The 15,252-nt window shown below is 43.1% G+C and overlaps 1 protein-coding gene across 13 annotated transcripts in view; it reads right to left on the reverse strand.

Annotated features, from left to right (window-relative positions):
* Positions 1-15,252, reverse strand: part of NFIA (nuclear factor I A) — a 775,047-nt gene that overhangs the window by 350,963 nt on the left and 408,832 nt on the right. The gene's annotated exons all lie outside the window — the stretch shown is intronic.

The raw sequence follows: 15,252 nt of genomic DNA on the forward strand, positions 1-15,252 counted from the left end.
ATTATTCAGGACAACGTCTGCATAATTGACTCTTAAGAAGGTGGTAAACAGACGCCATATACAGTAAAACAATTGCAAGTTCATTCATGGACAGTAGGTCTAACATCTAGGTACTTTGTTAAAACAGAGACCATGCAAGTCAATTGTCAAGTAGTACTCCACGAAACTGATTATCAGTTACTAATATCTCCCCAGAAGCTCACGGATGCCATGCTCTAACCGAATATCATGGCTGAACCTGTTTAACAAGCTTTATTTAATCGTTAATGTAATTTAGCACTCACCCCTGTGAGAATTACTCCACCACTGGTGCACATGCATCACCTCTACATATACCTGTTATGGCAATCATACCTCTTGCAGCTTTTGTGAACCCCAAAGTGTGTAGGCAGCGGTACGCGTTAGCCATTCCTCAATGGTGCAAACAGGGATGCCGTTTTGCAACTACATCTTTATTATTCTGCCAGTAGCATACTGCAACGGTTTATTTAAATGCTTTATTCAGAGGAAGAGACAGTAAGGCTGGAAAAGTACCAGTTGTGGAATTCCCTGAACTACCTCTATGTAAAGTAAAGAGAGTGAATAGGACTACCCATTTCTATTCTATTTTGAGAGGCTCTGGAAGATTCCAACACCTCCAATGTTGAAGATGAAATCCTGAAGCGCAGGAAGAAAAAAGGTGACGCCTAACACGGTGGTGCTGGGACTTCAAAGCTTGGCATCTGTATTCAAAGTATATACCTTACCCATCAAAACCACACAGGCTCCATAGGACAGGCTATACGCTCAGAAAGGGAAAGAGAAGTGTTTGTGTCCACTCCTGTTCCCGAAAAGAACGTATGTCCAACCTGCCACAAATCACCTATGAATAATTACATGTTCCTTTGGCTATATGACATTTGCCAGCTCTACAATGTCTAAATTAAGTAGTCACTATTTTACCATATCTGCTAAACTACTGTGTAAATAATTTACACACAATCTATTTTATATCTGTACTCACAATAACTGGGAATGAACAAACCACGTCCTCAGTATGAAGGTACATTCTGAATCAAACACTCCGACTTTCATTTGCAGCAAAAATCTGATTTCTAATTTAATACAGTCAAAAATAAAAACCATCACATATTGCAACTCTGTCGACAATTACTAATACAAATAAAAAAAAACTATGAAGTGAGAGTCAGGAAGACATCTGGATGTGCGAGACATCTGGAGTCACCGATCTGACTAATATTAATTTTACTGGGTACGCCAGATGCTTGGGAGTCGGCGGCGGACCTGTAACACTAGAAATTAGGTATATCCTGACATCTGCTTTCTTGCAACATCTGGATTAATAAGCCACAGATTCACTGAATGTATTATAGCACTATTAATGACAATAATATCATTAATAATAGCTTTTTAAAGCACGGATGATAAAGAGCAGTTGAAGCATAACACACACACACACACACACGTAAAGTTACTTGGTCTTATAGCAACGCATCCTATTTCTAGTTTTGTCACTAAAATCTCTTTTGGTGTGAATGATCTGCTCCTGTTCTGTCAGGAGAAGCGCCATGGATGCTGCAGGTTAGGCTGGGGTTTGTGAGTGCAAGAAACCTTCTTGAATCTGTTTGCACATGCGAGGTCTCAAAATTCAAAAGCCTGAGCTGCAGCCTAGCCAAGGTTTCAAAATTTAAAAGCCTGAACTGCAGCCTAGCCGAGATGTCAAAAGCCTGAGCTGCAGCCTAGCCGAGATATCAAAAGCCTGAGCTGCAGCCTAGCCTAGGTCTCAAAAGTCTGAGCTGCAGCTGAGCCAAGGTCTCAAAAGCCAAAAGCCTGAGCTACAGTCTGGCCATCTCTCGCTGGAGAAGAAGAGTTAACTGGTCAAAAACTAAGGGGTCTATTAGGATGGCGGCCATCCGCCTGCCATCGAAACCCGGAAAACCGCCAGTCCGATTAGCATCGCGGTCGTGACCGCTGCGGTGTGATTTTCCGCCCGCCACTTTTCTGCTGGTTGCAGTCCGCCTGCTTGCCGGGCAGGCGGAGCTGGACCGCTGCAATTGTTGCGGATAAGGGCCAAGCACCGCCGGCACGATTATGATGCCGGCAGAAGCCAGCCTTTCCGCTGCAGTGGAACTGCCATGAAAAGGCATGCGGAGAATGTCTCCGGGGGCCCATTGTGGGCCCCCAATGTGTTGGGGGGGTGTGTGGGTGCACTGGGCTACATGTCCCTGTACCAGGTGGCAGGCACTGTGCAGTGCCAGCCACGCAGTTCAGTGACATGCATGACATGCTCCTCTTCGCACTGCGGCGGTGCTGCTAGCAGCAGCAACGGCCGCAATGTTAATCGCCAGAATCAGACTGCCGCGGTCGGATTTGGACTGCGGAGCATCCTAATTGGACCGGCGGTTATGCCGCGGTCCTTGCGGGCGGTCTTTTCCCGCTACCATGGCGGTCGGGGAGATTTTCCGACCGCCATCCTAATAGACCCCTAAGTTGGCACAGGGCCTTAAATAACGCGGACTGAGCCAGTCGTACCGTTTCCCCGCAAGCCGTACCAGCTTGCCTTAAACACGCATGTGCCTTAACAACCCATATGCGTGGTTAAGGCAATGCGCTGTCTAGTTGCCGAGTGGAAGGGGAAGACAGGAAAAGGAAGACTCGGACTCCAAGCCTCGAGAGAAGACATGGTGAGGTAAGTGGGGCTGGAGCTTGGTCTTGGGAGATGGAGGGGTAGTTTTTCGGGGTGGGGTTAGGTTTTAGGACCAAGGAGGGTGTCAGGGTAGTTTTTAGGGTGGGGGCCAGTTTTTAAGGCTAAGGGCATGGGAAAAGGGACAGTTTACAGGGCAGGGAGCTTGGTCGGGGTAGTTTAGGGATGTTGGGGATAGTTTTTAGGGCTCAGAGCAGGGGGGCTGGGTAGTTTTTGGGAGGTGGGTATATTTTTTAGGGCTCAGGGCAGGCGGAATAGGGACAGTTTACAGGGCAGGGTCGGGGTAGTTTAGGGATGTAGGAGATAATTTTTAGGGCTTAGGGCAGAGGGACTGGGTTGGGGTAGATTTTGGGGCGTAGGCTTAATTTTTAGGGCTCAGAGCAGGCGGAGAAGGAACAGTTTACAGGGCAGGATCAGGGTAGTTTAGGGATGTAAAGGATAGCTTTTAGGGCTCAGGGTCGTTTTTGGAGCGTGGGCTTAATTTTTAGGGCTCAAGGAAGGTGGAGAAGGGACAGTTAACAGGCCAGGGTCGGGGTAGTTTAGGGGTGTATTGATAGTTTAGGACTCAGGGCAGTGGGGCTGGGGAAGTTTTTGGGGTGTGTTTATTTTTTAGGGCTCAGGGCATGCAGGAAAGGGACAGTTTACAGGGCAGGGAGCAGGGTCGGGGTAGTTTAGGGATGTAGGGGATCGTTTTTAGGATTCAGGGTAGGGGGCTTGGTCGGGGTGGTTTTTGGCGTGTGAGCTTTATTTTTAGGGCTCAGGGCAGGGGGAGAAGGGACAGCTTAAAGGGCAGAGGGCAGAGGTATGATCTTTAGCCCGCATGCCCCTTTACCCATCATATCTTTACAACGAAATTGCGTGGTAAAGTAATGCGTGGTAAAGGCATGCGTGCTAAAGACGCGGTTGTGGTAGAGACTGCGTGGTACAGGTATGCGTTTTTTAGGCATGTGTGGTTTAGGCATCCGTTGTACCATCATAGACATGTTGTAGAAAGGACACATTTCCCAAATGGCTGATGCCATGCCCACATTCATTCGTTCCTCTCAGAAACTCCAAGGTGACCTGAGCATTCGACTTTAGGGAACAACACGGCCCAGGCCAACCATATTTGAAAAAAAGTAGACACAGTCTAAGACAGACTCCCTCCAGATTTGATGTGACTGTACCCACTGTTGCATCAACAATGTAAACAGCCAGGCAAGCTTTTAAAGATCTTGCCAAAATAAATTGCAGTAGTCCCGGGGCACCCGATATGTGCTATTTGACTACTGATAGCTAACCAGGGGTAAGTCCTTTTGATATGTTCTCATTATAGAAAAAGTAGACGGAGGGAAAACCCCAAATAAGCTAAATAAATTCTATGGTACAAACATAGCCCCGACTACTTTCCTCTTCATTTATTTTATTATGTCTGCAAGACAATAAGCAATTGCCAGCCTTTGGAATATAATTAAACTTGAGAGACTGGGTGAAAGGCAGAGGTTCTCTGTGGGGTTTAAAAAACATGCTTTTGAGAGGACTTGCCAAATGTATGCAATTTAAAGAAGACAGAGATTCCTCCTCTCGAATCTATCCTATTTCATTTGAGCAGCGTACAATGGCTGGAGAAACCTGGCACTCCCAACCCATCACAGAAGGGAAGTGGGAGGATACTTGTGTCAGTCTTCCAGTTGTTTTGCAAGAAGAAGTGTTTTTATAGGTTAAAAAACTAGTAAAAATGTGTTTACAGAGCAGGCACGTGCATCCTTTATCACAATTAGACCTTTGCTCCTTTTACAGATGAAAACATCAAGCGATACAGCCTCTTTATTTAGGGCACATAGGAAATGGGTGCCTTTATTTAGGGCAAATAGATTTTCGGGCCTTTAAATTTTTAAATGAAATACTCATTTAAGCAAATATGTTATTGCTCTCAATTAGGGGCAACCAAATGGTCTATGGGTAATGCAAATCAATATACTTGCCACTCTATTATTCCAACTATCCTTTTAAACTCCATGCACAAATATCCATTAAAATATCAGTAAATAATGCACATTCATCTTCAAAACCGATGAAGGGGGTTCTTATAGTTCGTGTTGTTGATTGTCAATATGTATCACCGCTGGCTTGTGATGACATGACTATCGATCCAATGTAGACCACATACACTAGTCCAAATTCTTCCAGGGAACACGTATAGAGGATGTGGCTTAACAGTTAGAGCGACTGCATTTGAATCTGAGGAACCAGGTTCGAGTCTGACGGAGGCACAAGCATCCTGTGATCATCGGCAAATCATTTAATCTCCCCGTCCCTACCAAAAATGCATGTGTCCTTGTGTAAAGTAACTGGTGCTCATGTAGAGCGCTCCAATACCTTTGGGTCGGGTTCGAGCTATATAAAAACTGCAAAAAATATATATAATATATGATTCACGTGAAAGAGGATAACTGAGAAGCATAGGACTTCTATCGAGAACAGAACAAGATACTTTGTTAGGTGTGTCGGAAACAGAAAGTCTTACCCAATCAATGTGCTTTAAATTACCCATTAATGGTACCACATATAATTTTGGAGATTGTAGGACAGAATATCGTGCACATAAATATCACCCCATTTGTTATTGATTTTCTATTACTAACATCAATGGTGCAATATTTTTGTGAATGATCTATATGAAACGATACTAGTCTCATATTATATTCTGACAACAATATTCTGGTAGCACACCGATCTTGAAATAAACTTTAAGGCTACAGACTAGAGGATGAAATGCCAGGTCATCCTCATTTGCATGTGGGGAGATGGGTTACAAAAATGAAAACAGATGAGATGTAAAAAGCAGGAAATGACACCAAGGATTCTAATTGAAAGTGACATGGACCAGGCTGTACCGAGGTGAGGCTGTGACTCCCTCCTTATCTCTGCTTGGGTTTCTGCCACTGCAATCTAATCTCACACTCTGATGCTTTTCTGCTGAGGCAGGACACTTGTGCAGGGAAGGACGAGGTGAACTAAGGATAGTCTATGGGTCTTATCTCTTGAGTTTCCTTCACGTTGGGCAGAGGCCATAAACCGGGATTCTAAAAGGTCTGAGAGTACAATAAAACTGTTATGAAAAACTAGTTTGCTGTAGCTCTCTCCTAAGTAACCACAATTTCAGAACAGGATCTTGAACAATGCAGCTTTCTGGCTTCTGTTTATGGAAGCTGATAGGGAGAACCCACCTTGGCCAGCCCCGTCTACAGGTTTAATACACACAGGGAAGTCATTGTTTGTGTGGAATGATGTTCAAGGCAAACAGAAATAAGGGGATGAAAAAAATGGCTAAATGAGCGAATAGGCAGAACATGAGTGAAAGAAGGGCACGGCCATTAAAAAAGAAGGTAGGCTCTCCTATGAACTGTGGAGTTCCGGTTCTCTTTTGTACACGGATCTATACCTGCGTCATATGTGCAAGTAACTCGGAGCACATTCCTGAAAATGCCACCACTCTCCATGCTGTGTGTCCAGGGATATCAGTTTTTGGGGGGTTTGGTTGGTTAAACACTTGATTCCTCTGATGTGTCTAAAAACATCTTTACTACCAAAAGACAGAGTCCTTGGTTCCCTCTAAGTTATAATGGGATTTAGCAATGAATGGTATGTATGGTCCAAAGGTGTATGGTTCAAAAACATAGAAAATACAGAGTAATAAGATAACGAGAGGATATTTGGAATCTGAAAAAACTTTAAATGAGTCAAAATACAAGGTGCTGGTAACATGGTCAGCAACATTCACTACTACTCTTTGGAATCAGTGAGAACCAACAGCAACTGTCAGGGCACAATCGCCGTCGAGTCAAATGTCTCTGGAAGAAGCCTTTCCTACAGATTACACCTCTGCATATGCAACACTAAGACAGGAGAGCAGAAGAGAGCAGCGACTGGTTTGAGGAACTGCTGCATATGCAAAGGACTGGCTTCTCACGTGACCTTATGCATGGGAGGAGTGTCTTCTTCTGATGGCTCCTTCTGTATATAGCTTACTTGCTGCTTGGTATCTAGGCACATAGTTCCTGTTCTGTGCACGTAGTGGGTATGGCAGCGAGTATCTTCCTATCTGTGAACAAATGTGTCTAATGCTTTGTACGGCTTGCAGGATCTCATCACAATCTAGCCACTTCCACAGCATTTATGGAGCTTTGAATGCACAGCGGGCGATGTTCTGCAATCAAACAAAGTTGGAGGCACCACGCGGATGAAATCCAGAATTGTATACATTGAAATGCATGATCATAGCCAAGGCTGTGCAATCATGCAGTTCATACCAAAACTCTGGAAGAACCTCCCCCACCCCACTCCACCTGAAAAATATTCTTCATTCCATGCTAGAGTTGTGCGCGCTCATTTAACTTTTTAAGACAGCACCATTGTCCATCAGAGGATACAAACCCTAGGAGCCCGACTCTGCCTGAGCCAATGGAAACTGGACCATATCACTTTGGGCATGAAAGAAATACACAGGAACTGAAAAAGTGAGCAGAGACCTAGTCTACCAAAGTTATGGGTTCAAGGTGACTGCACAGAAAGAATGCTGTACTCTCCGAACAATGCTGGAGAACTGCAAGCAAATACTAAATCACAAAAAGCGTAATAAAAATAGTACATTCTAGCATGTGAATCAGGAGGAGACAGAAGGTAACAAACTCGTATGGTCAAACAGCGCACATAATGCCAGCCCTGTAGTCAACCGCCTACAATGCAACCTGCACAGAGATCTGGTTCAATAAGGAAAATGGGTGCTCTCAATATCAACCACTTTCTTCAATGTTACCTATAGGTAAATTAAAGTTATCAAACAAGTGTTAACTAGAACATCTAATTACTGTAAGATTTTGGTTGTTTATATATGGACTTATGAAAGAAATCTTGTTATCAATCCCGTGCGGAAAACAAGTTGAAGAATAGTACTAAATAAAGCATTCACTTCAAAGAAATTTAACATAACTGCTTAAGTTTCATAAAAATAATATTACAATTTTTGTTCATTAGATTAAAAAACACACACAAAAATACTATTGCATTGCGCAGAATAACATTACAGATTTCCACGTTTAGTAGAAGAGGTGCTGAAGTGTGTGCTGCTTGTTAACAGTTACAACCACCGTCACATGGGGCAAAAAAGAAACATACATATTTTTCACAATTTTTACTGCTTGCATAGTTAATATTAGGATAAACAGGTATGCTCCAACATAGCTGACACACATGATAGATACAAATGCTCTGCATCAGTGACAAACTGGAGCAACCTAATTTTTCTTTAGTTGTTGCTACTTAAATATTACTCACAGATGTGGCAGATAGATTAAGGATCAGATCTAGAGTTTTGTGGATCACCCACCTGCCAGAAATGTCAGGGGACCCTATAGCCCCGGGGACCCTATAGCCCCTGGTCCCCTGATGAAGGTCTGCAAACAGTAGTTAGAGTAATCCCTAACTGACAGAGATCTCCTAAGCATTCATTGCAACCATCCGTTAAGAATTTGCAGTCAAGGTGTGCTGAGTGGGTACCAGATTTGTAGATCAGCAAATTAGTTTGTTTCCTGTAAACAAACCCTTGAAGCAGGGCTGTGTTGCTAGAAAGCAAAAAACTAATGACCCTGACACAAAGGGAGTTTCCTCCATGCGCAACAAGGTAATTAATTGATTACCCTACTTGCGATCTCCTTTCAAGGCCTGGTAGCCCAGGACAGAAACAGCTAGTGATGTTGTTCCACCTTTGATAGGATGGGGTGACTATCAATGGCCAGAGACCTTGTGGTGGATGGGCCAACAATTCAAAGGTTTGAGCAACCAATGCCAGCTAGCTAGATGAGGCTCCACCCACACAAATCTGCCACTTAACCCAAACTTTCAATGGGGCGAGTTTAATGAGGAAGGAGAATTGTCATAAAACAGTGAGTGGTTCTTCATCTATGTTAAACCCTAAATCAAACCCACCCAAAGTATGCATCAAAGTAGTTGATTTTTTTAAAACTATTTGAATAGCAAACATAGTGCATTCCCTGGGACACAGTCATTAATATTTGTAGAAACATTAAAAGTGGAAAGCATTTCGTACCCTTTTCTCAAGTGAAAACTTTCTAAAAGAATGTAGCAGGGGTCTGTTATGACCACCGTATGAACAACTCCAAAGATTTTAAACTATTGTACTCGTGATGCTGAGAGATAATCACTAATTCAGTGTTTGACTCCCTCACTAAGTCCTCATTTTCCCTGAAGTTTCACCTGGAGATTTCAGTAGATGCACGTACAGACATTGCCAGATATTCATAAAATTTAGAACGATCTCCACACCACAAAAGAGTTCAGAAAGGGAAAGATCTGTCTATGAATTCTGAACCATTGGAATGTATCCATACTGGAGAACCAGTGTAAATGGCCACCCATTGTCCATTCTGTATTACAATTAGCATCCTAACATTCTTAAGTTTTAGAAATACCTTTTCCAGTGCCAAAGAGGTGCTGTCATTGGATCCCCTTGACATCAGGAACTATTATTATAAGTTGGGAATGCAAGGCAGATATCCACACTGGAGAGTTTGTTCTACTTTCAGGACAGACATATCTCTCTGGAGCAATGGAACAGTCAAAAGTGGGAATATTTCAAAAGAACACAGAGTTTTCATTCAGATGATTTTCAACCCAGTAAATTGCATAGTGGTAAACTATTCCTCTTTGAAAAACAGATCTAATGACACAACACTTAGCTTCACAGCAACCTTTAAATAATAAATGCCACGACACTTAGACTTAAATGGCCCGATTTGTAGAACTGGTAAAAATTTTCCTTTTCATTTTACTAAGTTAATCTTTGCACTAAGAAAATCCTAGCTCCCGTAGATGAGGTGCGCGACTCTCACAGAGCAGTGCGCGTCTCTCACAGAGCAGCGATGTACATTACTGTCTATGAGCTCTAATTTAGCATGGCACAGCATTAATGACCTGAATGAGGCGGTTTCACACATACATATTTAATTACAACAGCTGAACAAATTACATATTTATGCTTTATAAAGGGGATTGCCAGTCTAGTTCATTTACTATGCATGCAGGTACAGGACTTCCATCTGCAACAGCATCTGCACGACAAGAGCTAACAATTACCCATTGTAGTCAGACATATCTGGTGTAGCCTGCAAGAGGCACTCCCTGTGTTAACCAGTTCACTGCCTGTCTTTCCTGCTGCATACCATTGTTGTGGTCTATTTGTACACTTTTGACATTTATTTGAGAGTTTTATAGAGCGCTAGCTAGACCTGAAGGTATCAGAGCGCTTTACAACAGTAAACGTCCACAATCATAGATAACAAGTATAGTAAATATTTTTGAAGCGGGGAGAGGATGCAACGGAATGTGTGGGTTCGTAGCTGTGCTCCATCATGTAATATTTGTAGCAGTGATGTGCACAATGTCTAAGGAAACTGTACCAACCAACTACAATGTGTTTAATTTGTACGATTTTACTATGCCCTAACTTTAATAAAAAGAAATTTAAAGAAAAAGTATAGTAAATATTTATTGTTTGAGAAATCCTTAGGCCCCTCAGACATATGGCAGTGTGCCAACCCTTCTGAGAATTTATTTTCATATTTTTCAAGGACACACAAAGTATTTTCCTGCGTAGACATTATTTAGCCAGGGGTCTGCCGGATCACTCCCCACTGCTGGTAAAATTGGGTAACACGTGCGGGGAAGACAGGCTGTAAACTCAATGCATGGGATTTGAAGGACCGAGAGGTGGCAGTGGGTTTGAAGGTAGACGCTGAACTGTATTTCCAAGAAAACTAGAATTCAGTCATCCCCAAAAGTACACTATGAGAGGCATATAAAGAGGTCATCAGAGACAGTACCCAAAACCTCTAAGCACACAAATAAGGCGACTAATGGGATCCTTGGAGGAGCTAGAACGTAGGCTGTTGGATACTGAGGAAAAAATTGGTCCTGACCCCTCCACTCTTAGACAACTATCCCTCCTGTGGGAGGAATATAAGGCCTTAGCACAAGAGGGCGTTAAAACCCAAATGCTGGCCTCCCTACACCGCCTCTATGAATTGGAAGACAAAGCAGGTAAACTCCTTGTTTGGCTGGGAAGGAGAGAGGCAGAGGTGTGATGGGTACGCCACATCAGAGTCCCTGGGGGGATCGTGCGGAGTCGAATGAGGCTATAGCAGCGGCCTTCACTCAATATTAGGAAGAATTTTATAGGGCTAAACCGCTACAGAACAGACCCACATTGATCATTACTTGGAGTTGATAACCATGCCGTTACTAGATGCGGAGGCAAGAGAGGCGCTCAATGCGGAGATTACCTTGGGAGACATTCAAACTGCTATAACTAAGCTTTAAGCCAATAAGACCTAGGGACCAAACGGAATTCCTGCTGAATTAAATTCTACAAAGGGTACTCTGGCCTACTGGGACCCCATCTCCCGAATATGTTTTTCAAGGAAGACAAACAGGGTACTCGCCCTCTTGATTTGAGGCAGGCAGTCATGGTGGTTATTCCTAAGGACGGCAGGCCCAAAGAGTGCTGCAGTTCATATCACCCGATCTCTACTTAATATAGAAGTTAATATCCTTGCTACAATCATGGCTTCCAACACCTCTGATTCACAGAGGTAAATCGGGATTTATGCCGGGGAGATCCACCTGTTATAATCTCGGTAGAACCCATTACTGGCTGAGCGAAATTTGGGTCTGTTTTTGCAGACTGGCTGAGCGAAATTTGAGTCTGCTTGGGTCTGTTTTTACACTGGATGCTGAAAATGCGTTCGATGCAGTACACTAACTTAGATAGTACTCTGGTTAAATTTGGGTTTGTCCCCATTATCGGAGATGGGTTCAGTTATTATACCACGCTCTACTGGTAATGAGAAAAAACAATGTATTATGGTGTAATGTGGGTCAGTTAGGAAGATTAGAATAAGTTGCTATGCAAACCTGTAAGCTAGAAATTTCTTCACAAATCAAAAACTCATCCCTATATGTAGAGCGATTGCTACATTAGCCACTTGTATATATTAACTCCAAAAGGTAACTCCAGAAGGTGTTTTCAGAACCACTGGTTCTCCACCTTGTCAGCCAATTTTTGCTGAAACTCTGCATAGTCGTTTGTGCAATGCAATATGATGCCACAGACAGCATCATCAATTTACAAACCCTTTTAAAGGCATACCTGTGCAGAACTAAATACTCTGCATCGCACGAGCGACCACAACAGTTAGTAAATGAGGGCCATAGGGTCTTTCCTGGCTGTCATCCTTCATGGCTTTTCCTCTAAAACAGCAGCCTCTTCTATCAAAGCTTGGCATTATGCACAAGTACTGCAACGTTCCTTAGCCTACAAAAGCTGCTTACTCAGATCTCAAGAATTCTCATTTGTGACAGAAGAACGGCAATGACTTCCTGGTGTGTCTGACCAATGAAAAAAAGAAGCCACCTCCATTAACGTGAATAAATGGACACCCACGGTGTCGTGGTTCTAAGTCCGCTCAGCAGATGGCCAAATCCTCAGGAGCGAAGAAGGACCTCCACTCTCCCTCAGGGTACAATCAGATCCAGCTATAACCGGGTTACTAGCTAACTACCCGTAGGGGAGAGAAGAGTCAGTTCAGGACCACAAAGGTGAAGGGGATGCAAGAAATTCCCCGAGACGAGGGACTTCAGGAGTCCTGGAAACAGGAGTGATATCCTAATAGGAGACACAAAGAAAACCAACAAATAATTGAACACTAGCTGTACGCATTTATATGATTACTGCCTCTCTGCACTATACCCCGTCTCTGGTTGTGTACCCTCTCATACTCACCGTGGACAGCAAGGTGAAGATGCTGAAAAGGAGATCAGGAATTAAAACACGAAGGTGTAAGAAATCCATGTAGTAGCTTCTCATGAAGAGTCCAAACACTGAGATGCAGAAATGTACAGGATTCAGGATTCACAAAAGTCCAACAGAGACAATGTCCACAAAAGTGAATGAAATCCTTCAGCAGGGGCAATAACAAAAAGAAGACTTCAAGAGCTGCTCTTGTTACCTAGGCGCAAAATTAAAGAACAACTGAAAGCGCCTTGGATAAAGGATTAAACCTCGCTATAAAAGCGGATATGCCACTAAGAAAATAACCGCCATGACTGAGGCGGGAACGCCACAAAGAAACAACGCCACACCGGCGTGAATAATAAAGTTAGTAGTGCGCGCGCAGCACTAAAAAACAGAAAAACAAGCTGGGCGGAAAAGAATCACCGCTACGACTCGCAACAAAAAGCAAATGTTGGGATCAGTGGCAGCGCACAGCGCGCATTAACAGTGTTCACCAAAACTAGATCCAAAACATCGAAGGAGGAATTTGTCCGAGGTTGCCAGAAACGTAGGGAAGGAAGGAGACCAGCAACGTAGTTATAGGATTGCCAAGCACCTGTGCTTGGGAGTAAGCTTCCTTTAAAGCCCAGGAAGTCACGCGACAAGGTCTGTGAGTGCACACAACCAATTTCCCCACTAGTGCATTCTGGGTATCGTAGTCTAAACTTATTAACATGTGCAAGGATGACCCTAATGTGTAACATAGCAGCTATCATGTTTCTGCATGTGTTGGCACACAAGCGACAAGTGATGGCCTTTCTTTCCATGATAACAGATGGAGATGTGCAACGAATGAGCCACTACCCATCCGTGATGCAGTGACAGCATCTATGGCAACTCCAAGCGCAAGAGAACATCTCTTGCTGCTTCCTGAACCACTGTAGAGGCAGTACATTGGTGGAGGAATGGTCTGCTCCTTGAACACTTCTCTATAGACATCTGTTACCTACAAATACCATGATGGGTGAGAGCCCTGCTCTGGTTAAACATTCTTCCAGTACATAAGGAAGCCTTGGAGGGCTGAGCCATACCAGATTTTCAGGATTACAATTGACTATGTGAATGAATTCCATTTGGATCTATTTTATGCTAATATATATTATGTTTATATCCTCAAAATCGAATTGGATTTAGCCCTCCTTGACCTAAACTGGACACCACTGATCTAGCAAACCAGCTAACACTGAGGAGATACTCACTAGTCGGAATACTCAATCGAGTATGACTGCCTTCCCACTGCTAATATAGAGACCAACCTCAAAGAGCAATCTTCCATGCGGGATCTGATAGGGTCTCCTAAATATTGAGTGACAGCCTGATGCAAATGAGCAGCTAAGGCCTGGAAATGTATGCTTTTAATAATCGGAAATTGCATCACAGCCCCTCTCAAACATACACTAAGTAGCAGAATGTGAAATGTGATCTTTCTCCAGCCTGCCATCTCATACTCTGTCGGTAGCACACAAAGAAAGGTCGCACAGCGAGACCTGCAGAAGAGAAACATTTGCTGCGAACTTAACTTTTTAAAATGTCCAAAACTTCTCAATAGGAGGCAGCAAGTCTTTGTAGTAGAGGCTTTCTATTCCGCACGCGATTAATGGGGCGTAATGAGTGTATTTCTGGTTTGTGCTTTGAGACGTATTTGTAAATACCCATATTCTGTTTGTACAAGATTTATTTTCAGGTGTAATTATTGCTGGAAAAGTGTGATTCATTGAAAAAAGAACTCCGCTTCCATGCCTTCATTCACTGAAGCAATAAAGGGTGGCATTTTATGACAGACTTATAAAAGCAATGACATTTATCGCTTTCCTCACTTTGGTGGGGATAGAAAAGAACATAACGTGTTCCATTTTAAAGATGTACCTGTGCTTCTCAACTGGGGCTTTATGTCTTCCTGAAAGATCTTTCACTGGACGCATCATTCCGTTTACAAGTGGTACCCATCACTGCATCCGTGCAGGCACACGAGCTGCATTGTGCGGTGCTGCACAAAATGTTTATAAGAGATTCCATTAGAACTGTAATGTCTCAAAAAGAGATCTCTATTACCTATCTCCATGCGACAAAGAGCCAAGTAGTTTATTTTACAACAGATTTCAAAATAACAGGTGCAGGCAGCCAAGGCTAGGATTTACTTTTTTAGTTTCAATTAACATGGTTAAAAGTTGCAAGCAAACTTTTTGCCAAAAATATGGTTTTTACTGAGATCAGAGTAGAGCATTCTTCCCGTTGCTTCACAGTTTACTTCCATTTCATCTACCCACAACCTCCTTCTTATCGAAATCCCGCCAATATCTTTCGAGCAGACTTTCATATGCACTGTGGTGCTCACTAAAACAAATACACAGCTGTACTCAGGAACTTAAAGTTGGTCCACTCCATCCAACGCGTCTCTCTGATCACTCCAAATAAAATTAATGCCATCAATCCAATATTTCTTTGTGCACATGCTCCAGGTCATACCCATATTGACAGTTTGGCCATATCCACATTTATTTTTCTTTGAACCATTTGACTGCCCATTCTGGACTTTCTGAACCTTAGAAAGGGTCCTCTAGACACCTTAAAAACATATTGATCCACACTTCAAATAACAAAATGCATTCATTCTTTATCTATCTTTCTCTCTCTCCCTCCCTCTCATCCCTCTCGGTAC

The sequence above is a fragment of the Triturus cristatus genome, chromosome 4_2 (genome assembly GCF_964204655.1).
Source record: "Triturus cristatus chromosome 4_2, aTriCri1.1, whole genome shotgun sequence".
In the NCBI taxonomy this organism is placed as follows: domain Eukaryota; kingdom Metazoa; phylum Chordata; class Amphibia; order Caudata; family Salamandridae; genus Triturus; species Triturus cristatus.